The 16,348-nt window shown below is 40.2% G+C and overlaps 1 protein-coding gene across 1 annotated transcript in view; it reads right to left on the reverse strand.

Annotated features, from left to right (window-relative positions):
• rbfox1 (RNA binding fox-1 homolog 1) overlaps positions 1 to 16,348 on the reverse strand; it is a 205,338-nt gene that overhangs the window by 173,577 nt on the left and 15,413 nt on the right. The gene's annotated exons all lie outside the window — the stretch shown is intronic.

Consider the following 16,348-nt stretch of genomic DNA (forward strand, 5'->3'; position numbering starts at 1 on the left):
GATCTGTCTCTTCCTCTCTCCCGCAGACAGCTGATCGCTGTCAGACCGGACCATGGCTGTAAAGGGGTGTCTAGTTCTCCCCCCCTCGACACACATCCTTTGTTTTTGTCCATGTCTGATTGGCTTAGACCTTTCGCGACTGCAAACATTTTTAAACAAACAAACATTGAACGGTATGGTTACCGTTCACCAGCCCCCACCCCCCTCTGAGTGACAAGCTTACAGTTAGCTGTCTTTGTGTATGGCAACCAAGCGGCAAACTCTGGGGAAGAGCCGGGACGCCAATACGGAAGTGCCACAAACTGCAGTTCATATATTGGCCGATAGGCGATGACTGCAGAAAGGAGCAATTTCCATAGACCCCCATGTTAAAATGCCCAATTTCACAGCAGAAAAAAAACGTTTCTAGCCCTGGATGCAATAAATATTATTATTGATATAGTTAGATTCCACCTTCATGATTATGGATCTGTGAGTGAATTGTTTTCTAACATGACCCTTTTATTTATATTAGGTCTTAAGGTTTTTGCATAAATTAGGGCGTGGTCACATTGAGTGACAGCTCTGTCAAGTGACTGCTGCTGTTAGCTTCTTGTCTCTCTGCTAGCTGCTCCGTGAAGCTACAGGGACTCTGCCTGCTCAGTTCATCCAGGGAACACAACTTGACCCCGGCCGTGTTTGTTTGTTCTTCATGCTTATATATCGGACTATTGTGACTCGCTCTGCGGTTAAAACAGACGGTGCATGAATGCCGTTTTGCGGTAAGTGAAATTCGAGTACTTATGTGTTTATGATTTTAATCAGCTACGTAATGAATGTTAAGGCTTGGGTTAGCATGTAAGCGAGTGGTAGCTACATCGGTGCTAACGATGCTAATCGTAGCCTCCAAGTTAACTTAAAACCATAGACTGTATATATAAAGGTTAAAACGAAATAGACAAGTGTTAAGCGTTAAGTGGATAATACTGTAGAACAAACGGCTTCTGTTTGAGGTTGATAAAATAAGGTCATCCTTGTAACTTAGAGAGATATTTTATTATGTAGGTAGGAACTGTATGCATCGCTAAGGTTAATTTAAATTGGCTATGCTCGAGTATGTAGACAAGCTAACGTCGAAGTAGTGTATGTGAAATCAACCTCACAATAAGATGTGTGTATATTACAATTATTAATGTCATATTTCAAGATGATTACTTAGATATTACAATATGGTTGGTTGAGCTGGAGTTCATTATTGAGCTTACACGTTAACGTCACAGTCATCTGAAGAACGAACCCAAACCTTGTTGTTTTTATGAATTGCATTACCAAATTGGTATCAAATAAACAGTAAGCATTGGTAACACAACTTCCAAAGTTACAGTAAAATAAAAAGGACCCTGACTCGGTCAATACACAATCCAACATGTTCAACAGAAGATAATCAGTTATATTGTTTGTACACATGGTACTTTACATATATATCTGTTTGTTTAAAGTGTCCAGGTGATGCAGACAGGCTGGACCAGAGAGTGAGAGACAGAACTGGACTCCTCACAGCAGTGAACTTCAGCACAGGTACAAATACTCTTTTTTCATACTGTACAAAGAATCAAGAAAGATATTGGTTTAAATAAATGAAGTATTGACTTTAATACACTGATATACATTCCATTAAACAATACTAAATACTAGATCACCTACACATCAGTGAAGTTGAGGGTTGTTTCCATGCAAAGGGTTACATTTAGATGTTAACAAGCAATATGACTTGTCAGCTTTCTAATTTATTGTATTGAAGGCAAAGATATTTAACGCATAGTGACAACTGCTATTTATCTCTCAATATTGTCTGTAAAAAACGTGGTAAAAGTGATTCTTTCAGTGAGACAACAGAGCAAGCTTCTACAGTTGCACTAAGTTTTGATAACAGTTAAATATTATTTTGAGAATAAAATACATTTCAATGTTGATGAATTTCATACTGTTCATTCATAATCTGATTGTCTTTGTAGCTCACTGTTGAAATAAAAAAAAACATTACAATTACAAAATAATTATATCTACAGCCCCTAAACACAAACACACCTCTTTCATAAATAACACACTTGTTCTGCAATAATATGTTTTATGTTTCCTGTAATTTTTGTTAGGAAAGGACATGCCTGAAAGACACGACTCAGCATCTCCTCTTTCTCCGAGGGTCAAGAAGAACATCCAAGAGGAAAATTAAAAGCTGATGTTATGAGATGTTAAGACCAATACAGGACATTCACTAAGAAACTATTTTTATTGTGAAAACACAGTCAGCTGATCGAATGCACCTATTTCCACATCTACACTCCATCAGCTGATTATTTCTATTTGCCTCACTTTATGAGCTTCACAACCTGTGCCTTGTACCGCAGAGTTTGCAACGTCACAAATAAATGGGGCCAATCTTCAGTCAGATGTGAATGTGTAATCTAACATTTTCAGTAAGAATAATGGACAAAAGGAGTGCAAATACAAATACAATTTATTGAAATGTGAACCAAAAGTTAATCAAACATGTTTTAAATAAAAAGCACATATGGACAGAAGGTGTCAACCTATTAAATGTAAACACATTTAGTCCAATAAAGTGACAGACTAGGCCTGATCAGGTGGTATCAGCTATGCATGGGCTCCTCCATCAGGTCTGATCCTCCTCACAGAGGAAAGACCCTCAGTCCTCTCCAAACCAACAGACAGGACGTCCATCACACGGAGGTTTCTCCCTGAAGTCTCTGCAGCTCTCTGGACACCACGCTGTCTCAATCCGTCCACACTGAATATGAGAGGGGAAAAATGAAAATAATAAATGCTTTAGACAATAAGAAATATAAAAGTGAACCGTTGAGTTGCTCAGTTTTTTTAGATTGTCAATACTATTACTGTATAACTAATATCTCAGGTTAAGAGGCACCTTCAAATAAAGATTGGTCTTTAAATACATTTTGTCTTTTGAATTGTTTGTCTAAAGTCAAGGATCTAGAACTGGTACTTATAGTTTTAATGATACAGTCTGGTTATAATGCTGTTTGGAGGAGGCCTCACAGGTAAGAGCACTAACTAGCTATCATCACATGCACCTTAGCTTAACTTAAATGTATTAAACGTATCATTAAGTGATGGCAAAATATAAATAACTAATGTCATGCAAACATATTAATATTTGCTTGATTCCAGTGTTGCATTTAGCACATTGCATACAAACGTTAAGGGATTTTAAGATTCTGAAGTATTATGCTAAAAACTCAACTTAGATTATTATTTATAGTTTTTCTGAATAGTCTCATGTCCGCTTACCTTAGAAACGTACAATGCGGCGGCAGTGTGCAGATGGGGAGCATGTTAGCTTAGCTTGGTAGCTTGAGCTAGCTCTGTTACTTCCAGCTCAGAGGCAGCAGGTCCCGCCTCGGCTCCGCCTCTTTGCCCTTATTTGGAGCAGGCGGGAGTGGAACTCTGACGCCACTGTCGAGCCGTTAGTGGCCGACTCCGCCTACTAAGGGCTTCTCGGCAACTCTGCAGAATCCTATGGGTGACGTCACGGACCCTACGTCCATTTATATATACAGTCTATGATTGCAACCAGGGAGAACAGTGATGGACGCTGCCACAATGAAACTCATATCAAATAAACAGCTGATTCCTCACACACACAGTAGCCTGTTGTTTCTATGCATAAAATAGTGAGAAACATGCCTCTGGTTAATTATTATATAACTTATTTTCTCCATAAAAGCTGGTGGGTTGAAAGCAATAGAGAGCTGAAGTCCCTCCCTTTCCGGGGGACCTCCTTGGGACCTTATTTCGGAAAGATTATGTATTGAAGTCAATGGAGAGAGAAAGATTATCTTTCGATTCCGTTTGAATTGTGCCACGAATTACACATATGATGTTTGTCAATTTAAAAGATAATTTTGCAAGTAAAAAAATAAAAATGTGTCGTAAAACTGTGAAGTAACACTTTTTTTGTGTGAAACCGCTCAATGAACTACATCAACCGTCTCGCACCACACACCAAGACGGCCGTCACGTTGGCACATTTCACTTCTTTCTTTCAGAATGAGGTGAAAAGTATTAAACTTTAAAATTATTTTTTAAGATTGACAAACATCATATGTGTAATTCGTGGCACAATTCAAACGGGATTGAAAGATACGTTTTCTCTCCCCATTGACTTCAATACATAATTTTTCCGAAATAAGGTCCCATGGGTCGGAAGTAGATGGGCGGGACTTCGCCTCTCTATACGGGAAATGGGAATGCCGTGGCTTTATCTGACAGCATACTTACATTTATGGCCCGGGACACACATATTTATTTAGATATGTTTTAAACAAGTTTAAATAAAAGGCTGGAGTGTTTCTTTCTCTGCCATGGTACAACAAGTGGGATTTATCTTGTATTACTATACTGTAGCATATCGTTTTTGATTCCCACTGTCACGGATATAATCATATTCTGCATTGAATAAGATACATTTAATCATTCAAAAAAATCACATTTCGTCTCTTTTTAACTAAATAAATGTGGTTTAATGCACATAATTTACTGTGTTAATTGTTTACTGTATTATTGTTTAACTTGAAGGTGCCTGATGTGAACATTTCCAGAAGAACATCTAGCTTGAATTGCTTTTCATATATATACAGTACAGTATAGCCCAACCATTTACACCTTTTTTCCCGTCAAGAGTTTGAATTGGAGAAGGGTAATGGTTATCGATGGTGCTTTTAAAGCCTATTGTATAATAACTGTGTGATTTATATTGCTTTTCTAATGCATAGGCCTATAGGCCACCCATTTACACTGCTGAAAACTGACAGCATAATTGCATTTATGGCCCGGGACACACATTTATTTAGATATGTTTTAAACAAGTTTAAATAAAAGGCTGGAGTGTTTCTTGCTCTGCCAAACTGTAGTTTCCCCACAGCAGCAGACGCACATTCATGATGTCCGCTGGCACATCATAAATACGTCGATAGTGTAAGTGCAGTTGGATTCTCAAAGCACTGCAGTCTCTTCTCCTAAATCCTTTTGAATTCTCCTATCCACTATTCATGAACCCTGAAACGGTGTGACAAAGCTCTACCATCCCCCCTATGTTAACAAGCCTCTCTTGTTTAAAACGAATTGCCCATCGGAATGTGTGGAGGAAGTCTCCCAAGGGGGATGGGACATTTCTTACATGCAGGGCAGCATTGCCGGTCTGAAAGGGTCTCTGGAAATATCAAACATTTAATTAAAGTTTTAAAAACAGTGACAGGTTAAAATCAGAGGTGGAAGAAGTATTCCGATTATTTACCTAGGTAAAAAGACGTGTTAGAAGCAAATATCCTGCATTCAAAATTGTCAATAGCCCAAGTGAAAAGTATTATCATCTGAAAGTAAAATGAATCATTATGTTATTAGTATTAAATACATATCATTTGTACAACTTATATTTAGAAATACTCCGTTGTAATTATTGATGCATAAATGTGTTCATCCATTCAATGTGGCATCTGCTATAATGGGGTTAATGTATGATATTACTTAATAATACAACACATTACTGTATAATACGTGATAATGTATGAGTTGATTTACTTCGATCTACTGTACTCAGGGTTCTTACACCTTTTCCAAAGTCAAATTCAAGCACTTTTCAAGCATTTTCAAGGTGCATTTTCAAGCTTTTCAAGCATCTTACAGCTGTAAATTACATATTTATATACACATACTTATACTCAAATGATTATTTCCCTACCTCACATTAAATCAGATGTTCTTTATGCTATAAACAACCAAATGTGTGTTTCATAATAGCATTCTACATGAGGATGAAACATTTAAAATGTTAGAAAAGAAAACTAAGTTTAATATTTCAAAATGAGTGACCCATCTGTACGTAGACTGGGCATCCCATATAACCTGGCTGAGCCAATATAAAACAATCAGCCAAATAACTTTTCAATATATTATTGATTACTATTTTTGAGGTACTTTTAGCTTGGCAGTAAACACAAGTCAGAGGTAAATGGTGTACTTTGACTCCACTACATGTATTTAATACCTTTAGTTACTTTACAGATGTGGATGAATGATGTGAAATATAATCAAGTGTTAAATCAGACTTTAGTTCCACCTGGAGTAAATTCACAAGCTACCCTGCAGTCTACAAAGTCATTCAAACTAGCTGCAACTTTACCAGCTTTGATAACACTTTCATGATCAATCATTATAAAACATATCATATACAATTATTAGGGATGCTCCGATCGCCAATTTTGGGGCCGATCGCCGGAATCAGTATCGGCCGATACCGCTCTCTTTTCCTCTCTCCCCCTCCCCCTCTCTCTCTCCCCTGACAGCCTGTCAGTATCTCATGCAGCTCACTGATCCAGTAATGAGCAACCCGACAGTGAAGAATAAATATATTTATAACTAGTTTAGCTTGTTCCAGAGGTAGATCAAATAGCTAAGTGTGTTAGGTCTAACTCTTAATGTGTGTTCTGCTCCGCTCACCGGTCCATCACAGCGGGTGGAGCTGCAGGATTTCTGCTTCACACACACGTTGCATACCGCTATTTTATTGTCATTTTCGGACACTTAAAATACTGCCAGACTAGTGAAGCCATTTTGGCGAGCTTGTTTTGCCGCGCACAGAGAAAAGTGTCATGTATTTTACATGCAACGATAGCCTAATCTAAAATGCTCTACTCTGGCGTACCTTTCGTGTGGTGTGTGGCGTCAGCGCAGACTCTCGCATCGTTATTGTTGCACACTTTGCAGGAGGCTACTCTTGGGCTTCGCTTGACCCTCGTCTTAGCCATGGCTTGTATTTGTCTTCTGCTAGCCAACGCTCGTTGAAACGGCAACCTCCTGGCATACTGTCATCTATCACTCTCATCAGAATGCCCAGGTCACACACGTAACAAAAACACTTGCCGGTCACGCGCATTGCGCGGGAAGGCCGGAGCGGAGCTGTTTTATGTAAAAGCGAAGCAATTAAGCGCGCTCCGACTTCTTTATTTTCTTTTAATCTAAAAAGCGAAGTAAAGCATTTACAATTTCAAGCACTTTATCCCAAATTCAAGCACCATTCCCAAAATTCAAGCACTTTTCAAACCTTGAAAACACCTCGTACAATTTCAAGCATTTTCAAGGATTTCCAGCACCCGTACGCACCCTGTGTACTGTGTACACCACAACAATATTACAAAACATATACTGCATATTGAAGCAAACTATTGTAAAGGTAAAAGTATGAGCATAAAAAATAAAGAAGTGTAAACATTTACATTATTATTATGATTATTTAATATATAAAGACTATATATTATTGAATTACAATTAAAGGTGGGGTAGGTAAGTTTGAGAAACCGGCTCGAGATACACTTTTTGTTATATTCCATGGAATGCTCTTAACATCCCGATAGCAATGAATATCTTAAGTGCTTTGACAAAAAATCCATAAAAAAATGTCATCTGTGGAAGCCGTAGTACTGTAAAAAGCACGACCAATCATAAAAATAACTGGATGGCCTACCTGCCTGTCAGCCTTCCATCTGTGCACAAAATTATCCCATGCCCTCATTGGTCATGTTCGTGTGTGTTGGAGGAGGGGCTCTATAAGGAAGTGGCAGATTTTTTCCGGCTGTGTATTTTCAAATTCTAGCGATCTCGAGCTGGTTTCTCCAAAATTACCTAACCCACCTTTAAGATAATAAGATTAGATATACTTTATTTGATCTAAAATATTGATGTTTTTTCGTTATAGTAGCCTGTGAAAACCATAACAAATAAGTGATTAAATGCTCTTCAGCAAACACAACTGCAGAGCTGCAAACATTGCAAACAGACTAAGTTCTACTGTACTGTATTTGTGAATGAAGCGCCATCTCATGGTTAAATCCTGTAATTGAACAAATGGGGAAATTTGGCAACGCCCTCTAGCAATTTGGCAACGCCCCCAACCACTGGAATCCGCTGGGTTTTTGGTTGGAATCCGCTGGGTGGAGTCCTATCTGGAGTGCTACATCTGTACATCCAGGACATCGGCTCGCTGCTCCCTTACATTGTCAACTAAAACACACCTGTTTGCTATCCTGGCTCCCACATGATGGAAAAGCTCCCGATTGATATCAGGACAGCAGAAAGTCTACATTCTGTCGCAGACTGAAAACCAACCTGTTTCCACTGAACTTGGAAAATAAAATAAATAAAAGAAGGAATGCTCATTTCTTTATGTAGCACTTAAAAAAAGTGTACTGTAAGTGCTTTGGATAAATGCGACAGCTAATAATTGTAATGTAAAGACTGAGGTCAGGGTTCAGGATCTGTCCATCCAGCACCACAACACAGGGGAGAGCAGCCTCATGCAGCCTGTCATCTCAAATGTTGTTTGATATGACTGAAGCTGTCAATGAAATACCTTTAATGTGTTTCAGGCTGTATATTTTTCTCCTGCTTCAGAGCTTCTTTCTTCAGTGTTCCAAAATTCAATGGAAAATTCCTATTGTCGAAGGAGCCCTAACTACTGGGTCTGCCAACAAATATACCTCATCACTGCACCACTCTGTTGGTGCATAACATAAACATAGTGAAATACATAAATGAGTGTAAAATAAAATATGTACAATATGTTTCTATTCCAAAAATAACCGAGCAGGAATGTGCAATGGATCATATTATAAAGCAGGGGTACTCAAATACAAATCTTAAAGGTCCAAAAAAAATGTTTCAATAAGTCAAAGGTCCGTTTATTACGGTCATTCAAACTTTTAAACAATTGCAACAAGATTCTTAACACGAGGTTGCAAAAACAAAAATAATCTGTATGCAGCAGTTTTCATTGTTATTGTGTCTGTGCTTGATCCCTCAGAGTCGCAGTGTGAGCTGCACAGTTATGAATAAAGGCAGCTGCACCCTCTTTCATTCAGCATTCCCATTATTGCTTTATAAATGTCTTGCCCCCTTGTGTGTCCACTGAGGTTCGTCAGGCCCAACACATCTTCAACAAACTCCCCCTTTGCCTCATCATAAAAACTCACAAACACCAGCAACTGAGCATTGTCAGTGGTGTCAGTGGACTCATCCACAGCTAAGGAAATGCACTGTGCATTTTTTATTCCATCAAAAAGCTGATTAATCAAATCACCTGCCAGTATTTATGTTCTTCTGGTTGCTGTGGAATCTGAGAGGGGGATTTGCTTGATTTGACCTGTTATTTCCTCTTTTTGTTTGCCTTCAAACATGGTCTCCATCACTTCAGTCATGCATTCTTTTATACTTCAGTTATTATCCAGTGGAATGTCCTTACCTACTGGCCTAGTTCAATCAAAGTGGTTACTTTTTTTTGGCTGGGCAGTGTAGTTTTACACACCGTCTTATTTGACTTTCTCAGGACTTAAAACTGTTTTTTGGGGGCAGACCCCCACAAAGAAAAAAATATATATTTACACACGTAAGGTCATCATCTTAACAGTGTTGTATGCTCATCCGTGAGCAGAGCATTAAGTTGACATGTCTATTACAGCTGAATGCGGCGATTACCATGTTGTTCAGCAAAACGCCTCACAAACTTATTAAGATCAACAGCTTTAGTGCGTTTTGATTCAATGCTGAGTACAGCCAAACTTGACAGTCTCTTCTCTGTCATTGTAGACCGCACCTCATTCCTTCAGTACTTGGGTCAATCATATTTCCACGCTCGCGCCAGGGCCGGGGGAGGGGTTACAAGACGTGCATCTTGTGCTGCATTCACTTGGACTCGGACATTAGAGATCTCTCATAAATGTCAGATGAGCCACAACTTTTCTTTCAAAACAAAGCTGCCAACTGGGGTGGCAGCTGGGCTGGCAAGGCCTATTTTTAGGGTGGCAAGGCCTATTTTTAGGGTTGCAGTTGCCACCCCATGCCACCCCGGTAGGTGAAACTAGGCTACTAGCTACAGTACAGATGCAACTAGATGAGCTGTTAACTCTCGCTCTGACTTTTTTTTTTTTTTAAACTCTCGCTCTGACTCAGACAGGTTGAAAGAGACGACACGACACACGCATTTTTCCCACCCGCATTCCGCGAAGACCCGCCCTACTGTGCCTCTGATTCGCAGACTGTTGGTGGGGGGAAAAAACGCTGACGGGATGCTGAATGTAATTGGACCAATGCGTTGACAGACACACACAGACAGTGGAACAGTCGTACATGCAGAGCGCTGTATGCAGCGGACATAGCGGAGAATTTTGACTCGTTGCGTTGTGGCGATGTCTCGCAGATAACACAGATAATACAGATAATACATATGAAAAGTATAATTTGCTCAGAGTCCAGAGACAGTTGTGGTTTGGTCCGGATTCGGACCGGAGTCCGGACTTTGAGGATGCCTGTATACAAAGTATAAAAATAATATGCAGTCATGCAGATGAGATGCAGCTCTGTCCTCTGTATAAACACTCAGCTGAACAGAAACTCCACAAGGACACAAAATGTTGTGCATCAGCTTAACAAATATCTCCCTGCATATTAATTTTCTGCTTTTAAGGATGAAGGTGTTCAGTAGGACACAATGGACTCGGAGGGGGCGGGGTCATGGAGGCGGGGGCAGAGAGGAAGTGCAGAGAGGTGACTGACACGTTACTGCTTTTGCTATTTTCAATTCTTCACTGAAGGTAGGACAGTGTACACCACCTGTGCTGTCCAACGCTTTCTAACTTTGTCTTTCTGCTACAAGAAACATTATAAGGTCTGCGAAAAAATAACATCAGGTGTGTGTGTGTGTGTATGTAGATACGTCTAGTCGTAAGTGTGTGCGTATGGAAGTGTGTGTGCATTCAAAATGAGAGAACAAGAAAGAGAGAGGAGAGTCATGGTAAGGTGTGTTTGTAACAGAAATTTGAATGTAAGACCCGCACAGAGACCCGCCTTACACTTTACACAGGAATACAAGCTTGATGAAATTCATTGCATTATTAAAGTATGTAACAGGACTGGGCTGATAAAAGAGCAAAGTGGTAGTGTAGCAATCACGACAAAAGCAGTGTTTAAATCCAAAAAAGACTTTATTGCTTCCAAACTCAAAAATACCTTCCAAAACCGAAAGGCTAACGTAGCCAGGCCGCTAACCGACTTACCAGCTTACCAAAACATCTTCTTACACTGGGAGCCTCCTGCTCCCTCCATAGGCGCGTTCACACCAAGTACTTTTCCCACAATAGTTCATGAGAACTTTAGTTCATGAGAACTCTTGTAGTTCTCATGAACTAAAGCAGATCGCGTTCACACCAAAATGAGTTCCTTGGGGTGGATTAGGCAAATGAGCCGCTGACGTCACTTCTTCTTCTTCTGCTTTGGCAGGCCGCAAACAACTTCACGGCGAGTACAGTAGGTGGCGGTATGCACCTTAAAGTTGCAATCCGCCAAAAAACCGAGAGAAAAAGAAGAAGAAAAACCTCGACCAGTCAAATGCAATAGCAATGCAGATTCGGAAGCGAAGGCGGTTAAGAAGGATTGACAAAAGGATTGGACGACGACATGCACGCGCTACGCTACGTGTGAAATGAATAAACTGTGCCAGGTGTGTCGTATGCACACTAAATAGGCTCAGCAGCTAACACACCTTTATTATATATCCTCCTGAGATGCTAATTGCTAACGTTATATTATCGTTTTATCCCGGGGGGAAAAGCAAACTAGTTTCCAATCCAGAGAGAAACACCTCGCCTGAAACACACGATTAGTGCCATGAGTTAGTGAAGCAATTACAGATTCACAAGTCAAAACGTGTTCATAGCGGGCACGGCTGAGAATAGCAAGCTAGCTAGATGTTGTTAGCCAGCTTGGACCTAACGTTAGCCAGTTCTAGCATGGCTAGCTCGATCTACTGAGCAAATAAAAGTACATCTGAGACCAGTATTGTGCAGATTAAAACAGTGAAGTGCATGTATTTTATTTTACCTTCGTCCCGACATGACTTTGCCAGGTCTGCTAACTTTGCTGAGCCACGGAAACTGCATTCAGTAGAAGCTTCTGAATGCGGTGCTTCGCGTCCTCCGAGTAAATCGCCAGAAGCGCTGACACATCCTCATCACTCCACCGCTCCGATGATTTATTTAGTGTTGCCATAATAACTGCTTTCACAAAAGTAATCTACTTGTTGGTGCGCTGTGCTGAGCTTAATGCGAGCAAATACAATGGCGGCCTTCAAAAAAGATTCTAGAGATTCACGGGGCGTTGTTTGCATTCCGCACAGCCAATCAGACGTATGAACTTTTTTCTCCCACGAAAGTCCCTGCTCTCTAGCAGGGACGGAAAACGGGGTAAAAATGGATCTGATGAACTAATTTAGTTCCTGGGGCTTTTTGGTGTGAACGCAAATATATCGTAGTTCTGATTAACTATCGTGGGAAAAGTACTCCGGTGTGAACGCGCTACATGTGCCACACATGTCTCCCCACCTGCTCCCAATACTGCTAATTGGGAGAGGGTGGAGCCACCTGTTGGGAATGTAGGTGCCTCCCACTACCCTGCCTCTCAGTCCCTTACAAGTAGAACAATAAAACATATTCATTCTAAAATGTATGAAGCAAGATGTAAAGGGTAACTCGAAATGAACAAAAGTAATCAAAATGTTACAAAACAGCATCTCCTCGATGTCATTTAATTTCAGTTATGATTTGCTTGACTGTCAGGAGAGGGAGGATATTCATGCACACACAGAGCAGTTGCTAACAAGTGACTAAATGAGACGACTTAAGCCTGTTACACACCAAACTGACACCAAAGAACACCAAAGAACACGTCCCGACGGAACGTCGCCTCACGTCCCCTTGGCCATGTTTCGCACTGGAACACACCGCAAAGACTTCAGCCGACAGCCAAGTTGCACGTACGAACTGCACATGCGTGAGTGGCAATAACTCTCCTTACCAGCAGGCGGCGGTAGTGTGTATTGTTGGAGTAGAATACCTCTGCTACGCGCCGTTCGTTGGATGAGGCTGGATCTCTATTAAATTAAGAAAGGAATTGAAAACACCGGAATCAAAGTTATAACAAATTATCTGAGTTTACTTCTAGTAGGAAACCAAACACATATACAAGTTATACAGAGTACTCGAGTACTCCGGACTTTTAGATTTGTGATGCGATGCGGATAAATGCGTCAGGACCCGCCAACTCATCAAACCAAAAAGAAATTGGACTTCAGGTTTGTGATGCGATACGGACACAGTTCTCAGGACCTGCCACTCACCAAACCCAAAAGCAATTTTACACACACAAACATCAGTATTTCTATCTGTCTTTGGGGCGGAGATTTGTCGATTCTTCCTTCCCACTTTTCTCCCAAGCGAATTAGAGAGCCCCTGGGGAGGAGCTGTTTAAACTGACCACCTCCCCCAAGTGCCCTGATTGGCTGGATTCGCTTCTGGCCGAGTTCAATAGTTCTCTCCAGGACTTGAAATTCCAAAGTCCCCTAAGGTCAAAAGTCAATTCTTATCTCCGTCCCGATCTCCCCTCCCTACCTTTTCCAGGGGAGTTATCTCATAAACTTTTCTTTTTCAAACAATTAAACCTTTAGTGCCCCCATAAAAAGAGACCCAAATCTACCTTAAAAAACAACATCTGGTGTGTTGAGGTGAAAGGGACAGGGTGTGTATATGACCCAGGAGTGTGATTACTTAAAACAGTTCAAACATGTTCACTAAAATACAATTCAAAATAATACATCTTTACTTCAATACAGTTTAGAATCATATCTTCTTACTTCAGTATCCGTCATTCAAAAGAGGCAACAACCGGAAGACTGGACGTTTCTCAATGTCGAGGAGGCTTGCTTGGTAGCACATGTATGCTGGGCATTTAAACAGTGATTCGGCGCCACTCGATGACATAGTATGCTTGAAATAGTGTCTCTGGAGCAGCTTTACTCGACATTGAGAAACGACCACAGACTGCGTGATAACCGAGAGAAGAAGAACAGACTGCGTGATATAAACAAACAACAAATAGTGTGTGCGTTCCATTTTCACTCTACAACGAGAAGCTCACGGGGCTTTCCCGAACCTGTGTCGAGAGCTGGAGTTAAATGAAATCTCAGATTTGCCTTCTTAATAGTTTGTTTGGGTCCCTCACTTCCGTTTTGCTTCTCATGCACTGATTCGCTATGCTGAACAGCCAATCAGAGTGATTTATTTGATTCAACATGTTGAATCGGCGGCGGAAGGTGTCGGCACGGCCGAAAAGACACGACGGTGCCGCCTTTAGCTTAGCGGTGGTGACGTGAATTCATGTGACCGTGCTGTAGTTCCTTTATAGCCTAACCTTAGCATTTACTTCAGAAATCATAAAGTGGTTATAATATGTGAACAAACTTGTCAGTATCTGAAACATGTCTTTGCCAAAAGACTATTTTCTGCAATATTCCAAAATCTAAGAAAAATCCCAAAGCTTTTTTCCAGGGGCTCTTGTGATGCTAACTTCCTGATAAGCCTACACAAATATGTCATCACTGCACCACTCTATAATCAATAAAGATGTCTGGTGGTGCACAACCTACACTGTAGATTTAAAACCAAAATGAGCATCAACTTCGGCCCTGGAGGCAAAACAAGGACTCCCGGTGCTTCTTGACCACGGAGACATTTTGAAAACCATAAAAAAACAAATTAAGTTTCCCAGGCTATCTATTTTCTGTATGAATTGATATGTATCAACAGTACATTTGAACATTATACACACCAACAATCCTGGGCTGTACAATTAATCAAAATCTCAACATAATTGCAAAATTCTACTATTGCAATATTCAAATAGCATAAGGCGAAATACTTATTACAGGCAGAATATGTTTAAATATGATAAATAAAAAATATATATATATTTTGGTGCTTTTGAAAGGTCCCAGCGTAGACCTAATAAAAAATATCTTTGTTTGATACTGATCCTCTTAACAAAATCAAACCCTGACTATTTTATATGTATTTTCAAATAAAAAGGAGAACAATTGTGAAAAAGTATTAATAACTCCAATAAATTGAATCATATTGCAATTGTAATCTGAGTCAAAATAATAATGTATTTTGTCTAAATTGTACAACCCTAGTCATAAAGCCTCTAATCCTCAATAATGAAGTACAATACTTTGTCACTGTACTTAAGTAGATTTTTCTGGTATCAGTACAATATATCAACCTTTTTCTTACTCAATATCAAGCCACACTTATTGTTTTTACTTCGGCTGTGAGTTTGTGTGTGCTCAGGATGAGTTTGGCTGTGTTTGGCTGTGTATCCTAAACAAGGAAACAACACCTCCACGGAGCTCAGCGCGATTCACAACGTCCCGACCAATCAGAGCACACTGTGCTCACAGGGAGGGTGGGGGCTGGAGCTTTTGGAGCTACAACGAGCCGTTAAAGGCAGATAGTGAAATTCAGTGAATACACGTAGTTTACAGAGATGCTGTATGAGAAACCAATGTGAGTTTGGAAAAATGCACAATATAAATCTATTCTAGTATACCTCAACAATGGAATTATGATCAGTGGAAATGGCCATGACACCTCTCCTTTAAGTACATTTCAAAGCCAATAGTTTACTTTGACTTGAGTAAAGAAGTTTAGTCAGTACTTCAACTTCTACCAGAGTATTTTTAAACACGAGTATCTGTACTTCTACTTGAGTAAAGGATGTGTGTACTTTTGCCATCTCTGGTGCAGTAAGCATACTGTAGATAAATGTTGGTAACTCATTGTAAAATATATCTGCTAAAGATGCAAACATATTTACATAACTGTATTAGGTTAGTTGAAATAATATTAAGTTTAATAAAAAATATGAAGTTCAACTTGATATTATTGCTTTCAACTAACCTAATACCGTGATGTGAAATCTGTTGACATAATGCATTTAGTTAAAGTCAACGGTTCAGTGTTTTCAGTGCAGTGCTGTGTCTGAGCATCAAACATGGAGCAAACATCATGTGTTCCATCTCACACACATTCACACACACTCTTCAGAGGCAGGTACCCTGTGTGTGAATGTATTTCTGAACAGAGTCTGAAGTTGTTCCTCTGCCCCTCCCCTCTGTTCTAATCCTCCTCCTTCATCCTTCCCTTTCATCGCTCTCTCTCTCCTTCCAACTTCCTCTCCGTTCATCCATGCAGCGTGTCATTACATGAACACAACCATGGACTGTGTTTGTGTGTGTGTGTGTGTGTTCACTAGGGATGTAACGATGTACCGAATATCGCGGTATCGCGATAAATAAACGTCTCAATACCGTCGTGAGACTGACAAAATCTACCGCGATATTACATGGTTAACCTCTTAAGGACGACGGTCCCCCCAGTGGACGACCCCC

Source organism: Trematomus bernacchii, unplaced genomic scaffold, assembly GCF_902827165.1.
Source record: "Trematomus bernacchii unplaced genomic scaffold, fTreBer1.1, whole genome shotgun sequence".
NCBI classification, from domain to species: domain Eukaryota; kingdom Metazoa; phylum Chordata; class Actinopteri; order Perciformes; family Nototheniidae; genus Trematomus; species Trematomus bernacchii.